Source organism: Eumetopias jubatus, unplaced genomic scaffold (assembly GCF_037043125.1).
Source record: "Eumetopias jubatus isolate StellerSeaLion01/CBP00866 unplaced genomic scaffold, mEumJub1_p1.0 scaffold_11, whole genome shotgun sequence".
Lineage (NCBI taxonomy): Eukaryota > Metazoa > Chordata > Mammalia > Carnivora > Otariidae > Eumetopias > Eumetopias jubatus.
The window spans coordinates 39,529,521-39,548,875 of record NW_028274817.1 but is presented as its reverse complement, the minus strand read 5'-3'; the positions used below and the strand labels follow the sequence as shown (position 1 = coordinate 39,548,875).

Below are 19,355 nucleotides of genomic sequence, written 5' to 3'. Positions count from 1 at the left end.
GCGGCGCGGAAGCGCACTGCAGGGATCTGCTGGGTTTGGAGACTCCACACGGGGTCAGGTGCCAGAGATAGAAACGCTCGGTCACAGGCCGGGTGAGCACGGAGTGCAGCCGGAGACCGGGGAGACAGGAGTGACTGCTTTTCTCTGGGGGCGCACTGAGGAGCGGGGCCCCGAGTTCTCAGCTCCTCTGGGCGGAGATTGGGAGGCCACCATTTTCACTCTGGTCCTCCAAAGCTGTACCGAGAGCTTGCAGGGAACAAAAGCTCCTGAGAGCAAACCGGAGCAGCTTGCTTAGCCCGGACACACAAGGGCGGGGCAATTCTGCCTCCGGCAAAGACATTCGGGAACCACGGCAACAGGCCCCTCCCCCAGGAGATCAGCACGAACAGCCAGCAAGCCGAAACCAAGTTTACCGATCAAGGAGAATGGGAGAACTCCAGCGCTAGGGGAATACTGCACATAGAATTCATGGCTTTTTTACCATAATTCATTAGTTTTTCAAAGTTAAATTTTTTAACTGTTTTTTTTGAATTTTTCTTTTTCCCTTTTTAAAACAACATCTTATCAATCCCTTTTTTAAAAAAATATTTTTTATTTTTCATTTTTAGAGTCATATTTTTATCCCTTCATAGTAGTTACCCTTATTTTTGGCATATATATATGTTGTTCTCTCTTGAAAATTTGAGATACAATTTCTTCTAAGAGATCAAAATATACCCTAAATCACTAGTGTATGCCTTTGTTCTATTCTCCTGCCTGATCACATTCTCTCCCTTTTTTTTTCTTTTTTCTTTTTCTTTTTAAATCTTCTTCTTTCTTTTTAAAAACAACTTATCTTAAATTCCTTTTATAAAATCTTTTATAAGTTTCATCTTTACAGTCATCTGCCATCCCTTCATTGTATCAACCCTTATTTGGTACATATATAAGTCTTTCTTCCTTTAAAATTTTAGCAGGCACTTTCTTCTAACAGACCAAAATATGCCCAAAAGCTAGTATGTGGCACTGATCTATGCACTAGCCTGATCATATTTGATCATATTCTGGGTTCTTTTTGTTTTGTTCAGTTTTTGTTTGTTTTTATCTTTCTTTTTCCTTTTTTTTCTTTCTCTTCTTTCTTCCCTTTCTTGTCCCCTGGTTTCAGGTCTTTTCTGATTTGTATACAGTATATTTGCTGGAGACGTTGTTAACCTGTTAGCATTCTGTTCTCTCATTCATCTGTTCTCCTCTGGACAAAATGACAAGACGAAAAAATCACCTCAGCAAAAAGAACAAGAGGTAGTACCGTCTGCCAGGGACCTACTCAATACTGACATTAGTACGTTGTCGGACCTAGAGTTCAGAATCATGACTTTAAAGATACTAGCTGGGCTTGAAAAAAAGTGTGGAAGTTATTAGAGAAACACTTTCTGGAGAAATAAAAGAACTAAAATCTAACCAAGTCGAAATCAAAAAGGCTATTAATGAGGTGCAATCAAAAATGGGGGCACTAACTGCTGGGATAAATGAGGCAGAAGAAAGAATCAGTGATATAGAAGACCAAATGATGGAAAATAAAGAGGCTGAGAAAAAGATAAACAACTACAGGATCACGAGGGCAGAATTCAAGAGATAAGCGACACCATAAGACGAAACAACATTAGAATAATTGGGATCCTAGAAGAAAAAGAAAGAGAGAGAGGGGCAGAAGGTATATTGGAGCAAATAATAGCAGAGAACTTCCCTAATGTGGGGAAGGAAACAGGCATCAAAATCCAGGAGGCACAGAGAACCCCTCTCAAAATCAATAAAAATAGGTCAACACCCCGACATCTAATAGTAAAACTTACGAGTCTCAAAGACAAAGAGAAAATCCTGAAAGCAGCTCGGGAGAAGAGATATGTAACCTACAATGGTATAAACATTAGATTGGCAACAGACCTATCCACAGAGACCTGGCAGGCCAGAAAGGACTGGCATGATATCTTCAGAGCACTAAACGAGAAAAATATGCAGCCAGGAATACTATATCCAGCTAGGCTGTCATTGAAAATAGAAGGAGAGATAAAAACCTTCCAGGACAAACAAAAACTAAAGAAATTTGCAAACACAAAACCAGCCCTACAAGAAATATTGAAAGAGGTCCTCTAAGCAAAAAGAGAGCCTAAAAGCAGCATAGATCAGAAAGGAACACAGACAATATACAGTAACAGTCACCTTACAGGCAATACAATGGCACTAAATTCATAACTTTCAATAGTTACCCTGAATGTAAATGGGCTAAATGCCCCAATCAAAAGACACAGGCTATCAGATTGGATTAAAAAACAAGACCCATCGATATGCTGTCTGCAAGAGACCCATTTTAGACCCAAAGACACCCCCAGATTGAAAGTGAGGGGGTGGAAAACCATTTACCATGCTAATGGACACCAAAAGAAAGCTGGGGTGGCACTCCTTAGACAAATTAGATTTTAAAACAAAGACTGTAATAAGAGATGAAGAAGGACACTATATCCTACTTAAAGGGTCTATCCAACAAGATCTAACAATTGTAAATATCTATGCCCCTAACATGGGAGCAGCCAATTATATAAGGCAATTAATAACAAAAGCAAAGAAACACATTGACAACAATACAATAATAGTGGGGTCTTTTACACCCCCCTAACTGAAATGGACAGATCATCTAAGCAAAAGATAAACAAGGAAATAAAGACTTTAAATGAAACACTGGACCAAATGGACTTTACAGACATATTCAGAACATTCCATCCCAAAGCAACGGAATACACATTCTTCTCTAGTGCCCATGGAACATTCTCCAGAATAGATCACATCCTAGGTCACAATTCAGGTCTCAAACGGTACCAAAAGATTGGGATTATTCCCTGCATATTTTCAGACCACAATGCTTTGAAACTAGAACTCAATCACAAGAGGAAAGTCGGAAAGAACTCAAATACATGGAGGCTAAAGAGCATTCTACTAAAGAATGAATGGGTCAACCAGGAAATTAAAGAAGAATTAAAAAAATTCATGGAAACCAATGAAAATGAAAACACAACTGTTCAAAATCTTTGGGATATAGCAAAGGCAGTCCTGAGAGGAAAGTATATAGCAATACAAGCTTTTCTCAAGAAACAAGAAATGTCTCAAATACACAACCTAACCCTACACCTAAAGGAGCTGGAGAAAGAACAGCAAATAAAGCCTAAACCCAGCAGGAGAAGAGAAATAATAAAGATCAGAGCAATAGAAACCAAAAGAACAGTAGAACAGATCAACGAAACTAGGAGCTGGTTCTTTGAAAGAATTAACAAGATTGATAAAACCCTGGCCAGACTTATCAAAAAGAAGAGAAATGACCCAAATCAACAAAATCATGAATGAAAGAGGAGAGATCACAACCAACACCAAAGAAATACAAACAATTATAAGAACATATTATGATCAACTCTATGCCAGCAAATTAGATAACCTGGAAGAAATGGGTGCATTCCTAGAGATGTATCAACTACCAAAACTGAACCAGGAAGAAATAGAAAACCTGAACAGACCTATAACCACTAAGGAAATTGAAGCAGTCATCAAAACTCTCCCAACAAACAAAAGCCCAGGACCAGATGGCTTCCCAGGGGAATTCTATCAGACAATTAAAGAAGAATTAATACCTATTCTCCTGAAACTGTTCCAAAAAATAGAAATGGAAGGAAAACTTCCAAACTCATTTTATGAGGCCACCATTACCTTGATCCCAAAACCAGACAAAGACCCCATCAAAAAGGAGAATTACAGACCAATATCCTTGATGAACATGGATGCAAAAATTCTCACCAAAATATTAGCCAATAGGATCCAACAGTACATTAAAAGGATTATTCACCATGACCAAGTGGGATTTATCCCTGGGCTGCAAGGCTGGTTCAACATCCGCAAATCAATCAACGTGATATAATACATTAACAAAAGAAAGAACAAGAATCATATGATCCTCTCAAAAGATGCAGAAAAAGCATTTGACAAAGTACAGCATCCTTTCATGATCAAAACTCTTCAGAGTATAGGGATAGAGGGTACATATCTCAATATCATAAAAGCCATCTATGAAAAACCTACAGCGAATATCATTCTCAATGGGGAAAAGCTGAGAGCTTTTCCCCTAAAGCCAGGAACGCGGCAGGGATGTCCACTCTCACCACTGCTATTCAACAGAGTATTAGAAGTCCTAGCCACAGCAATCAGACAACAAAAAGAAATCAAAGGCATCCAAATCGGCAAAGAGGAAGTCAAACTCTCACTCTTTGCAGATGCTATGATACTGTATGTGGAAAACCCAAAAGACTCCACCCCAAAACTGCTAGAACTCATACAGGAATTCAGTAAAGTAGCAGGATATAAAATCAATGCACAGAAATCAGTGGCATTCCTATACACCAACAACAAGACAGAAGAGCGACAAATCAAGGAGTCGATCCCATTTACAACTGCACCCAAAATCATAAGATACCTAGGAATAAATTTAACCAAAGAGGCAAAGGATCTGTACTCAGAAAACTATAAAATACTCATGAAAGAAATTGAAGAAGACACAAAGAAATGGAAAAATGTTCCATGCTCATGGATTGGAAGAACAAACATTGTGAAGATGTCAGTGCTACCTAGAGCAATGTACACATTCAATGCAATCCCCATCAAAATACCATCCACCTTTTTCAAAGAAATGGAACAAATAATCCTAAAATTTGTATGGAACCAGAAGAGACCCCGAATAGCCAGAGGAATATTGAAAAAGAAAAGCAAAGCTGGCGGCATCACAATTCCGGACTTCCAGCTCTATTACAGAGCTGTAATCATCAAGACAGTATGGTACTGGCACAAAAACAGACACATAGATCAATGGAACAGAATTGAGAGCCCAGAAATGGACCCTCAACTCTATGGTCAACTTATTTTTGACAAAGCAGGAAAGAATGTCCAATGGCAAAAAGACAGTCTCTTCAACAAATGGTGTTGGGAAAATTGGACAGCCACATGCAGAAGAATGAAACTGGACCATTTCCTTACACCACACACAAAAATAGACTCCAAATGGTTGAAAGACCTAAATGTGGGACAGGAGTCCATCAAAATCCTAAAGGAGAACACAGGCAGCAACCTCTTCAACCTCAGCCACAGCAACTTCTTCCTAGAAACATTGCCAAAGGCAAGGGAAGCCAGGGCAAAAATGAACTATTGGGATTTCATCAAGATAAAAAGCTTTTGCACAGCAAAAGAAACAGTCCACAAAACCAAAAGACAACCGACAGAATGGGAGAAAATATTTGCAAATGACATATCCGATAAAGGGCTAGTATCCAAAATCTATAAAGAACTTATCAAACTCAACACCCAAAGAACAAATAATCCAATCAAGAAATGGGCAGAAGACATGAACAGACATTTTTCCAAAGAAGACATCCAAATGGCCAACAGACACATGAAAAAGTGCTCAACATCGCTCGGCATCAGGGAAATCCAAATCAAAACCTCAATGAGATACCACCTCACACCCGTCAGAATGGCTAAAATTAACAAGTCAGGAAACGACAGATGTTGGCGGGGATGTGGAGAAAGGGGAACCCTCCTACACTGTTGGTGGGAATGCAAGCTGGTGCAACCACTCTGGAAAACAGTATGGAGGTTCCTCAAACAGTTGAAAATAGAGCTACCATACAATCCAGCAATTGCACTACTGGGTATTTACCACAAAGATACAAATGTAGGGATCGGAAGGGGTGCGTGCACCCCAATGTTTATAGCAGCAATGTCCACCATAGCCAAACTGTGGAAAGAGCCAAGATGTCCATCGACAGATGAATGGATAAAGAAGAGGTGGTATATATACACAATGGAATATTATGCAGCCATCAAAAGGAATGAGATCTTCCCATTTGCAACGACATGGATGGAACTGGAGGGTGTTATGCTGAGTGAAAGAAGTCAATGAGAGGAAGACATGTATCATATGACCTCACTGATATGAGGAATTCTTAATCTCAGGAAACAAACTGAGGGTTGCTGGAGTGGTGGGGGGTGGGAGGGATGGGGTTGCTGGGTGATAGACATTGGGGAGGGTATGTGCTATGGTGAGCACTGTGAATTGTACAAGACTGATGAATCACGGATCTGTACTTCTGAAACAAATAATGCAATATATGTTAAAAAAAAGAAGAAGAAGATAGCAGGAGGGGAAGAAAGAAGGGGAGTAAGTCAGAGGGGGAGACGAACCATGAGAGACGATGGACTCTGAAAAACAAACTAAGGTTTCAGAGGGGAGGGGGGTGGGGGGATGGGTTAGCCTGGTGATGGGTATTAAAGAGGGCACATTCTGCGTGGAGCATTGGGTGTTATGCACAATGAATCATGGAACACTACATCAAAAACTAATGATGTAATGTATGGTGATTAATATAACAATAAAAAATTATTAAAAAAACTATGTGCTCATTTATTCTGTACATAAGTTTCATCAAATTTTCATAAGTAGCTCTGACTCTTTTTTTTTAAGACTTTATTTAATTGTCAGAGAGAGAGAAGAGAGAGCAAGCACAAGCCAGGGGAGCTGCGGGCAGAGGGAGAGGGAGAAGCAGGCTCCCTGCTAAGTGGGACTCGATCACAGGACCCTGGGATCCCAGGACCCTGGGATCATGACCTGAGCTGAAGGCAGACGCTTAGCTGACTGAGCCACCCAGGTGTCCCAGAAGTAGCTCTGACTCTTAAAAAAGGTTTAGAACCACTCTAGGAGAAGCAGAAGTAGTTGCCCTCCTTGGGCTCCTTGTTTCTTAACAACATAGCTGAAACTAGAAACATGGGAAATTTTACTGTTGGGGTTTTTTTTTTTAATGCCATAAGAAAACATCCAAATTCCTTGGCAAAAAAAACAAAAATAATTTCCTGAAGTTAATTCAAGTAATGCAGTATACATTTCTACAACCAACACATATTCCTCTCTTTAAAAAACTTTTTATTTTGAGAAAATGGTAGATTCACGTGTAGTTGTAAGAAATAGAGATAACATAATAATAAAAAAAAAGAAAAGAAAAAAGAAATAGAGATATCCTATACCCTTCATCCAGGTTCCCCCAGTGATATTACCTTAAGTAACTAGAGTGTGTAAATATCACAACCAGGAAATTGACATCGATCTAATCCACCCACCTTCTTTGGATTTTACTAGTTTTAAGGCACTCATCTGCATGTGCTATGCAATTTTATCACGTGTGTAGGTTTGTGTGACCATCACCACAGTCAAGATTCAGAGCAACTGCATCACTACACGCTCTTTCGTGTTGCCCTTTATAGCCACCCCACCTCCACCCCACACTCTCTCTTTAACTCTGGGCAACCACTAATCTGTTCTTCATTACTATAATATTCTTGTCTCAAAAACATTATATAAATGGAATCATACTGCAGGTAGCCTTTTGGGATTGGCTTTTTTTTTTTTAACTCAGCATAATTCTCTGGAGATTTATCCAGATTGGTCCATATATTCATAGTTCATTCCTTTTTATTACTGAGTAGTATTCCAGAGATGGATGTACCACAGTTTAAACATTCATCTATTGAAGAACATCTGGGTGGTTTCCAGTTTGGGGCAATTATGAATGAAGCTGCTATGAACATTCGCATTCAGATTTTAGTGACCATAATTTTTCATTTATCTGAGATAAAGGCTCATGACTGAAATTGCTGAGTCATGTGGTAGTTGAATGTTTAGTTTTATAAGAAATTGCCAGACTTGTTCAAGAGGGGTGCCTGGGTGGCTCAGTCGGTGTAGCGTCTGCCTTCAGCTCAGGTCCTGGTCCCAGCATCCTGGGATCAAGCCCCACATCAGGCTCCCTGCTCAGTGGGGAGTCTGCTTCTCCCTCTCCCTCTGTCCCTCTCCCCCACTCATGCTCTCTCTCGCTTTTGCTCTCTCTCAATAAATAAATAAAATCTTAAAAAAAAGGGGGGGGAGAAAAGGCTAGACTGCTTTCCAGATTGGCTGTGCCATTTTACATTCCCATCAACAATGTATTTGTATATGTGATCTGGTTTCCTCACATCCACATCATCATTTGGTGTTACTACTTTTTTTTTAAGCCATTCTGGGAGGCACCCCGTGATATCACATTGTGGTTTTGATTTGCATTTCCCTAATGGCTAAGGATGTTAAACACCTTCTCATGTGCTTATTTGCCATCTGCATGTCCTCTTTGGTCAAATGTCTATTCTAGTCTCAGAGGAAAAGCATCCAAAGTAGGAAGGGGTTCTTTTTACATAGAAATCTGGGTAATACTGGTGGGTAATATGGTTTTACAAAAGGAACTAATGCCATTAAGTTGGGACTTGTTTATTGGCTCTCTGCTGAAGATAGAAGCCCTAACATAAATTCTTGCCCCTGTGAAGATGTTTCCGTGGAAACTAGGAAAAGAGGATCCAGGAACAATACTGGGCTTTTTGATACCTTGACTATAGAGAGAATTGAGCGAATACAAATGAATGGAGAGATAAGGGAGCTTTTTGTAGGTGTTGGATTTGGTCATATCACGAATACACATTCTAGCAAGGACTGTTAGTGCAGATATTTTATATCTTTTGTATGCTTTTGATATATTTCGATGTCATTTGTTGCCCTGTTTTAAGAGTCACAGTTGTGGGCGCCTGGGTGGCTCAGATGGTTAAGCGTCTGCCTTCGGCTCAGGTCATGATCCCAGGGTCCTGGGATCAAGTCCCGCATCGGGCTCCCTGCTCCTTGGGAGCCTGCTTCTCCCTCTGCTTCTCTCTCTCTCTCTCTCTCTCTCTCTCTCTCTCTCTCTCCGTCTCTCATGAATAAATAAATAAAATCTTTAAAAAAAAAAAAGAGTCACAGTTGCACACTCACCCCGACAGGGGACAACAACTTACTTCAGCTCTGGCGGGACAGCATTAATTACCTGCAGGCAGAAGTATTACTCTCCTCAGAGAAGAGTCTGAATCGAAAACCTTCAATGGCTGACCACCGCCTCATAAAATCAAGACCAAATTCTTAAATAGGTATTCAAGGTCAGCAAAACCCTAACCTACATTTTCTGCCGTCTCCCACTTCTCCTCCTCTTGTACCCTAACCGAAGCTTAACAGGGTTTTCTAAATCCACTCTGCTCTCTCCTGACTCTGAGCTTTTGTTCCTGCTGTATCCTTTCCTGATAAACCGTCCCTTGCCATTCATACCTATAAAAACCCCACCTGTCCCTTAAGGCCCTGCTCAGATGTTACTTTCTCCATGAAATCTCCTCTAATTCCTTGAGTCAGAAGCAAACATTCCTGCCTCTATACTCACACAGGACTTTGTACCCCTCACAGCACCCATCTCTTTGACAACTCTTTTGTTTAAATGTCATGCCAACGCAATAACATGGATGAATCTCAAATGCATTTTGCTAAGTGAAAGAAGTTAGACACAAAAAGCTACATACTGAATGACTCCATTTATCTGACATTCTGGAAAAAGCGAAACCATAGGGACAGAAAACAGACTAGGAGTTGCCAGGGTAAGGGTGCAGGGCAGGGTTTTGACTATAAAGACATAACACAAGGGAAGTTGGGGAGTGATGAGAGTGTTCTGTGTCTTGATTGTGGTCGTGGCTACACAACTATACGTTTGTCAAAGCTTGCAGAACTATATACACTTAAAAAGGGTGAGTTTTACAGTATGTAAATTATACCTTAACAAAAACAATGGGAAAAGTTCATACCAGATAAACAGTCTGCCCTTCAATTCTGGCCAGCCATTTACTCATTCTTCCAACATACACTAAGGTGCCAGGGTAAGAGCTGGGGCTACCAAGAAGAAAAATATGCGGTCCCTCCTCTCAAGGAACTGTCCCTGATGGAGGTGATAGATATTTAGGGAAATAAAAGTAGCAGAGTCTGGAAGATGCTATCTATATAATACAGGTCCAGTCAGATACAGTGGAGGCGTAAAGGAAGCAGTGCTCAGATGGACCGCGATTGTGGAGGACTAGCCTTTCAAGTTTAAGAGTTTATATTTTATTCAATATGCAATGAGAAGTGACAGAATCATAGCTATGTTTCAAAAAGCATAATATGGTAGTAAGATGAAGGATGGTGTGGAGTGGGGAGAGACAAAAAGCAGAGAGATCAATTAGAAAGCTATTTACAATAGTCTAAGAAAATTAATATCACTGTTCCATTAGTAGACATTTGAGATTGGACGAAGCTTTCAATTAAAGCTTGTATTGCTGATAATCTAGATGCATGCAGGTAAAAACAAAGAAAGAGAAGACCCACAAAATTTTTCTTGATACAATTTACCCCCAGTAGCCTGAGATATTTAATGGAGGGACCATGTTGCATTGATCTTTTTATCTTCCCCAGCAACTGTCATAAGACTTTGTAGATATTAAAAGCCCTAAAAAGTTTATTATACTTTTTTTTAAAAAAGATCTATTTATTTATTTGAGAGAGTGAGCAAGAGAGAGAGCACAAGCAGGGGGAGGGGCAGAGGGAGAGAGAGAAGCAGGCTCCCCGCTGATCAGGGAGCCTAGTGCACTTGGGGCTTGATCCCAGGACCCCGGGGATCATGACCTGAGCCGAAAGCAGATGCTTAACCGACTGAGCCACCCAGGCGTCCCCCAAAATTTATTATTCTAATGAATAAGTTAGATAATGGGTGAATTTCATTTTAAATCACTGAAACTCCAAAAGAGAAAATTATAATTCCTGCATGTCCAATGATACTTGCTGCTTACAATTTTGTATGTCAGACAGCCCAAAGGGTCAAGGTTAGTAAAAATGTTTTATCCCTAAATTTATATACTGACTGCAGCGATTGGGTGGAATTAGTCTGGCAGTTTTCTCCCCCAGAAAGTCTGCTTCTTCTTTGCTTGTTCACTGCTACCTAACACAACTTGCAGTGACAGGGGTAAGATTCTGTGAAAAAAAGAAAGCAGGCATTATAAATACACTTTTTTTTTTCACTATTACCTCTTAGAACCTCTGCTGAAAATGCCTATGAGGGGCATAACTGAAAGCACTGATAGCTGCCTTCTTGAAATGTGTGTGAAGTTTTCATCCCGTCTTGAATCCAACCAAATAGCAGGTCCTGAAATCAGCAGGGTGCGCCACGGTAAAAACGGTGTGTAGGTCCCCAGCATATGCTCTCATCAGGTCTCTAAACACCTCGGCCATCCCCACCTCAGAAAAACGAAGACACTTAATGAACTGGTGCGATTATTGCAGGTAAACTTGACGAGCCTCTTCTTCAAACAAACAAGAGCTTCAGGCTTTCAATTTCTGCTTTTTTTTTTTTTCCTCACGAAGAGCAAACATTACTGAGCCACTTCATTGCCTCTGGTGAAAGGCTTTCTGTGGCTCCAGAGTTGACAACATCCAGAATATTAAGCAGTCACTGACTTCCGAGGCTGCACCAGTTTGCTATGAAGAACATGAAGTATACTGATGCTATCTGCCCCCAAAGTTACACAGAGACAACTTAGGAAAAAAAAAGTGAACCTGCCCCCTGCTAATTGGAAGATTGTCAGCTAAGGGAGAGGCATTTTGTAGATTCCAGAGCGTGCTGTGGTTCAGTGGATCTGGACATTTTTTTCCTTTGGATGTTCCCGGTAGCACTTTTCCCCCATTAATATTTCTACGCTTTACGCGGCATGATTTGTGATGAAGTCAAACCAAAGTAAGTTTTGTAGCCACAAATACCTTTTGTTGAAGGTCTGCTTGTCCCTTGCCTGGTTCCTGCGACCAATATAACCATAACACTTATCTAATTCTGGTGTGACAGAACTTAGTTATTGTGTGAATTATGAGTGGTAAGCCAGCCAATTTCAGTTGTCTCAACTATGTGATAGCACCGGGTCACTTATTGCCAAATACTTGTTTACTACGTGTCATTGATCAGTTTTGAGCCCTGGCCAGCTGTGGCTAATCCTAATGCATATAGTTGGCATCTGAGAATTTGCGACTTTGCCCCTTGGAATACAAAGGCTGCCTTTGCCCACACTCAGGCAGACTTGAGCTTCTAAAAAAGCAAGGCTTGACCTCAGTAGGTGATTGCGATACAATATAAGCATGTTTATTCTTAAATTGCTTTTCAGAAATCCCAGGTCTACTGGGAATTATCAGATTATGTTCTTATTAAAAAATGAATCCCAGGGGTGCCTGGGTGGCTCAGTCAGTTAAGCATCTGCCTTCGGCTCAGGTCATGATCCCAGGGTCCCGAGATCAAGCCCCAAGTTGGGCTCCCTGCTTAAATAAATAAATAATAATATAAATAAATAAATAAATTTAAATAAATAAAATATTAAAAAAATAATTAAAAAATTAATCCCATTCTGTCTGTAGGTTAAACAAAAGAAGACCTCCCCTCCTCACTAATTTAGCAAACAGATCCTATCCTCGCCTGCCAGGCCCACTCCCTTCTGTCATTTGTCCTGGGCAGTCGCAAGATCAGAGATAATTCTTTAGATATAATATCTGATTTGTTAGGCTTTAATCTGAGGGAACATTACGTGGTTCAAAATACAGCTATGTAATTTTGCATTATTATTATTATCCCTGTTTTATAGTTGAACAAGAAGAAAGAGAAACTTCCTCAGTGTCACATAACCAGTCAACAGTAAAGTTAAAAATAACAAAAAGGTGGAATGGGGGAGTTGTGTGAATCTAGTCTAGTAAGTAGCAGGAATGGGTTGGAAGTAAAGCTCAAATATGTGTTCATATCTGTAGGGCAAATTCATTACAAATATTTTTCTCTGGATGCCTGGGTGGTTCAGTCAGTTAAGCGTCTGCCTTCAGCTCAGGTCATGATCCCAGAGTACTGGGATCAAGCCCCACATCGGGCTCCTTGCTCAGTGGGGAGCCTGCCGCTCCCCCTGTTTGTGTGCTCTCTCTCTCCCCCCCTGACAAATAAGTAAATAAAATCTTAAAAAAAACAACCACATTTTTCTCTCCCATTTTCTCCCAAGTAATTGTTTTCCTTTCTTTCCATAGCATATATGTAAATCTCTTATGGTCACAGATTTATTTCTTTTGAAACCTTCGTCTGAAAAGGCAAGCAGAGGAGACTGCCTGTGACCAGATGAGTCTCCTGATACTGGCAGTGGAGGGTAAAAACCACTCCCACTCGAGTCCATAGTCCTTTCCGGCCCTGCCCCCCCCCCCCCAGCACCAGCCCTGCCCAACGTTTCCCTGAAGCCCTTCCTTCTCCCCATACCTTGGGCTCTTCCCCACCCTTGTTCCTCTTTAGCAATCCGGGATCCCCTCAATCATCTCTCCAAACTCAAGATAGCTAATCTGATCCCCCAGTAGCAACCAAGTCGACACAGTTGAGCACAAATTTTCTGCATTGTCCTCCATCAATACAATTCCTTTCTGTACCAGTTTTCATCAATGGACACAAAACGCCCTTTCTGTACATGACACACGTTCAGGCACTCCTCTCCACACATTCATGAGTGCGAGTGTGCTCAACGGAAAACGTAGGCATTTATAAATGACGATGATGCGCTTGACTAAATGTACTTTCATAACCTCTGTTTAGGAATTTGGGGGCTGCACGGCAGGAAATCAGGGCACTCTGGTGAGGGGGTTCTTAGTATATTAAAGTATGTCACTGGATGTGGCTGTAAAAATACCCATTCCTTATTGAGGGGGGCACGTGTGGTGATGAACACTAGGTTGTTATACATAACTAATGAATTGTTGTACACTACACCAAAAACTCATACAGTGGCTAACTGAACGTAAAAACAAAACAAAAAAACACCCATTCTTTCCACCCTCTAATAATATCCTTACTATGTATGTGGAGAGACATATGGCAGAGTGAAAATGGCAGAGAATTTGGAGTCATACTCCCAGTGTGAGTTCCAACTCTGCCACATACTGGCTGTGTGACCTTTGGCAAGATACTGTACCTTTCTGAGCCTCATCTTCCTCATCTGAAAAAAAATGGGAATTATAATAATTATAAGTACCATGGGATTTCATTACCTGTTCTAAGAATCAACTGATAGAATTAAGGCATGTACAGTGTCTGGCACATAGTAAGTTCTCAATAAATACGTTGCCTTCCTACCTCTACTTTTGAAGGCACTGTTGGATAGAGTGGCAAGTGGTGTAATGGGAAGAGCGTAGCTTTGTACTAAGACATGGCGTCAAATTCCAATTCTGCCATTTGGTTACCATGGGTCACCTCAGCAAGTTACTTAACCTGAGCCTCAGTTTCTTCTTCTGTAACAAGTAGCATATAATACTTACCTCATAGGTAGAAAGTACCTGGCCTACGGTAGGTTCTCGATGGTAGCTATTAATGTTATGGATATGAGAAGACTGCTTCAGATACAGCAGCCCCACGATTGTAAAACCCCTCTCTGAAATTCTGTGTTTTCTTTGAGTGCATGAAAGCTTGGTTTAAAAAAAAAAAAAGATGCCCTGTTTTCTAATGGCTGTATACCCACCTGAGCTGAGAGGTACCTGCACTCAGAAATGATGTTATTTTGAAGTATGCTGCACCATCCCATTTTGGGCTTTTTGTTCTGTTTGGCTGCTCACTCTCTCCACACCCCCCATCCATTTCTTCTTGCTATGTGCAGAACAGCTGCCTGGAGCAGAAATTTGTGGTCATCCCTTCTCTAGGCATTCTCTACACCTATGTTGTGGAGCTGCGTAGCCACGACATTGCTTAGATGCCAGGATACTATTTGTCCCAGATGGTGCCTTGCCATTTATCTAATGGTAAGAAGCCAGATGTGATGTCTCATTTCTTGCAGACATATTAAAGGTGGAACGCTATCGTCCCTCTTTGAGCCTCTGCAGCAACTCAGTGTGATGGGAAACTTAATCGGCCCACAGTCATGCCTTGCTGCTGCTTTTGCAGGATGCTTCTCGGCTTATGAGTTCATTATTAGATAGTGCACCGCTCAGGGCAGCTTTCATTTCAGTACTGCTGGTACAAATATTTGGCAGGGTTAGCCTTGTGGTAGGATTTGAGGAATTCAAAAAGGCTCCTGGCCCAAGTGCGTCTCCCTCACGGGTTACAGTGCCTGAAATGCATACAAGAAACATTTCACTTGAACTGCCTTTGGTATAAGGCCGATGTTAAAATGCGAATGGCACCCTCCAGAGGGAAGATACGGCTGTTAATACTTAAGAGTCAGAACTGCACTGGAATCCTGATTCTGTGACTAGTCATATGACCTTAGGCAGGTTGCTAGTTCTCTCTGAGCCAGTTTCCTCTTCTGCAAATGGGGATAATAATGGACGATTGTGAGAGTTAAATGAGATAATGCATGTAAAGTACAGAGTATAAACGTTCAATGAACAGCAGCTGTTATTAATTAGCCTTAGGGACGGCAGGACCCCGAGGGAATACATCTAGGGCTAGGACATTTGGTTTGAGGGTATAAGGAATATATATATGAATAAAGTGAGGTCCCAGGACTGAGGCAAAATCAAACTGAGCTTACACAAACTTCCCAGCAAGGAAAGTATAGCACTACTCAGGATGCAATGCTCTGACACTGGGAGTGTTCAAGCAGAGGCTGGGTGCTGGCTACCCATCAGGAATACTCTAGTCTACCCCAGGGCTTCTCAAACTTATGTGCGTGTACAAATCAGCTGGGGATCTTGTTACAACGTGGGTTCTGACTCAGCAGGTCTGGGGTGGGACCCGACATTCTTCATGTCTCACAAGCTCCCTGCTGATGCTGATGCTCCTGATCCACAGACCTCATTGTTAGCAGCAAGGCTCTGTTGCAGTTTGAAAAGAAATCACAGCGAGACAGAGGGATATGATCGGAGAAAGCCATGGAGTTACCCAGACAAGTCCCCACAGAGGGGAAGGACTTTGATGCAGTCGTGATGCGCAGTCTGGCTCCTAGCTTTGTAGGCTTTGAAATTTGATTGGTAGTATAACCAGAGACTGGGCTCCTGGGGACTGACTCACACTTCACCAAATTCACGAGAGACCAATACATACGCCAGAATGCCAACTGATTAATTTATAATGAGAAGTAAAACTTCCAAGTGGACCAGACACTGGTGTTTGCTGATCAGTGCATTATCTCCCTGTAGGCATATTTACATAAGGCACTGAAGGATAATAAGGTTGCTTGGTGAGAATGGACTCAGAGCAAGGGGAGTTCATAGGATGATTTTAACGGTTCATCGTCTGATACCTCCATCTCCACAACTGGGCTAGACCTCCATAATAGTGCTGTGGAGGTTAGCTTCCTCACTAGTCCCTCTGCCTCCGGTCTTGTCCTCGTACAACTCAGATGCTCTATTTAAGCTTAGGTCTGACAACAATCATTTATTTGCTCCACTGACTTTCATATAAATTCACGATTTAAAACTCATCATTGAAAAATGCTTAAAATACAGAGACAAGTTGAAAAAAATAGTACAGTGAGCACCTACAGACCCACCATCTAAACTCAATGGTTGTTATCATTTTGCCATATTCACTTTGTGTGTGTGTGTAAGTACATATGCAATGAGTTGACACTCTCTAGCACAATTTTCTAAACTCTTCATGTTCTGGCATAACCTACTTGACCAGCTTCACTTCCCCTGGCTTTCCCTTTGCTACTTGCCTCCCAGCCATACTTGACTAATTAATGTTAGTTCCCTGAAAGCTCCTGGTGTTTTCAAGTAATAGACTATTGCCTCTGCCTCAATATCCTTATTCTCTTTGCTTGGTTAACTCTATTTGTTCCTAAAGACTCAGCCACACCCATGTTGCCATAGTACTCCGTGTTTTTCTCAGTCATAACATTTATTAAACTGTGCTGTTATTACCTGTTTACCTCTCTGACTTTCCTACTAAACTGTGAACTCATTGAGGGCAAGGGCAGGGACTTTTTTTTTTTTTTTGGTCTCTGTATACCTACACCTCGCCAATGGCTTGTGCTTGGCAGGTGTTCAGTAATCAGAAAATCCAACTGCCCACCAAACAGTGCTACCTAGTTACATCATTGGCACCTCAAGATCAACAGGTTTACACTGAGCTCATCTCTCCTCCTACCCTTTCTACACATTTAAAACCCTCCTCCCGATTGAATGCCATCCAGTCTTCCAAGCCAAAAACCTCAGAGCAATCCCTAATTCATCCCTCTCTTTCATCCTCTAAAATACATTTCCAATCTGTCCACTTCTCTTCATCTCCTGGGTCTGGGCTGGGCCACCTTCATCTCTCACCTGGAGCACTGCCAAAAATCTTCTCTCTGGGCTCCCTGCTTCTAGTCTTGTCCCCTCCAATCTATTATCCACAGAGAAGCCATAATGATCTCTCAAATTCAGATCTGTTTATATTACTCCATGCGTAAACTCTGATTGTATTACTCCTTGCGTTTGGATAAAGTCCAAACTCCCTAGCTTTAATGAAAGGCCTCTCAAGAACTGACCTCTATGTACCTGCTGAACTTTATGTCTTATACTCTGGGTTCCAACCCTTTTGTGTTTATAGAGCCTGTAGTACTTGCTGTCTCCCAACATTGTCAGTTTCATGCCTCAGTGCATTCATTCCCTTGTATTATTCTCGGCCTAGGCAGGCTAACCTTCTTAAGCTCAGCACAGGTGTGACCTCCTCTGGGCAGCTTTTCCTTACTTCCCAGTCTGGGTGAGGTTCCTCTTTTCTGTTACCCATTACTGCCCTGTGCACACCTGTCATAGCATTTGCACTATATACATATAGCACTCTATACTGCAACTATCAGTTTGCTTGTTTGTCTCATAAAAGCTAATTTACAAATTTTTTTGACAGGAGAGTTAATGTCTTATTTGATTTTTTTTACCCCAATGCTTAGCCCATGGCTGGCATACAGTTGAGGTGGCGTAAATATTTAAGAATGGATACTAACAAATATCTAACGGTCATTTTTGTAGATGCCTTATAACAGATCTCTTTAATTTTAAACACAACATTTCTTTAAAGTACAATATAGCTGATTGCCATGCAGGCAATAGTTATTGAATTTTGAGTGTTTTTCGCCAACAAATTCAGACAATTCCTGGAACTACCATTTCTTAGAGAGGATCGATCCTACCCTTTCTTTTTTCCCTAGGTAATTTTTATCCCGGAGATTAACATCATCAGTAGTTGGGGGTGCCATGCTATTGGCCTCCCATACCAGCCTTGACCTCTAACATAACATCCTTTTCAGTATATAGGGTTTATGTTTCACAGAACTGCCCATTTATTTGGATTCTACAGGCTGTTTAGTTATGGTGTTAATTTTCCTCTAGGTTTCTCTCAAGCCATAAGAGTATCAAGTGAAGAACTGTCCCATGCTTAATCTTTGGGAATAATACTGATTAAGTAAATGTTGGGCCAAGGACTGAGGGGACTGATTGATTGGGAATTTAACAAATGCTGGGCTGGATAAAGTGAATTATATCCCTTTGAACTGAAAAAGTGGCTAAAACATCCTGAACATCATTTTCTCTGATTTTTATCTCAAAGTGTCAACTTTAAGATTATTTAAAAGGTATGGTGGGGTCCCTGACCCTGTTTAGTAATAATAGTATTTAACAGATATATTTTTTACACTCTGCTAAGCACTGTTCTCCATGCTTTACACGTATGAACTCATTTAATCGTCTGAACAACTTTATGAGGTAGGTAATATTATTATCCCCATTTTACAGATGATGAGGAATCTGAGGCACAGAGAAGTAATTTCCCCAAGGTCAAAAGTTATCCATTGCTGTCATAAAACAGGTGTATTAACTCAGTTCAATCCAGTCATAAAACAGGTGTATTAACTCAGTTCAATCTGGAGCACTTATTAAATGCAATAATAGACTGGGTAGATAAAACTTGTACACTTAAAGGAAGGAGGAATCATAATGCAACCGTGCCATGAATGAACCGCCAAGGTGAGTCAGGGCCCTTTCAGTTGGCGGGAAATGGGGAAGGATTGTGTAGTTAAGGTCAGAAATAGTGCAGATATATAGATTTGAGTAAACCTGGTCTGTGGAAGATGAAGAAAAGAGGCTTAGTTTTGAGGTGTATGGAAACGTTAATTCTTTTGAGGACTAAGATTACTTTCAGAAGAGGCTTCTGATGCAGTCTATTTAGCATGAGGTAAGCGTAAGAAAATACCCAGGTATGACGCCTGTCTGGAGCTGGAAAGGAGAAAGGTTAAAAAAAAAAAAAAAAGTAACCACGCACTTTTCCTGCCCTTCTCCCCCCCCCCCCCGGAGACTCAATATGAACAGCTGCCCCCAGCACCACCCACCTACCCAAAAATCCCTTGACTCCAGCTCAGACCCTTCGGATCTGTGCTTTTCAGAAGTACTTTCACATTCTGGCACCTTAAGCCTGAAACGGCCT

At 41.1% G+C, this 19,355-nt stretch overlaps 1 protein-coding gene across 1 annotated transcript in view; it reads left to right on the top strand.

The window, feature by feature from the left end:
• The window catches only part of RNF128 (ring finger protein 128), a 107,503-nt gene that overhangs the window by 27,847 nt on the left and 60,301 nt on the right, over positions 1-19,355 (top strand). The window lies entirely within an intron of this gene.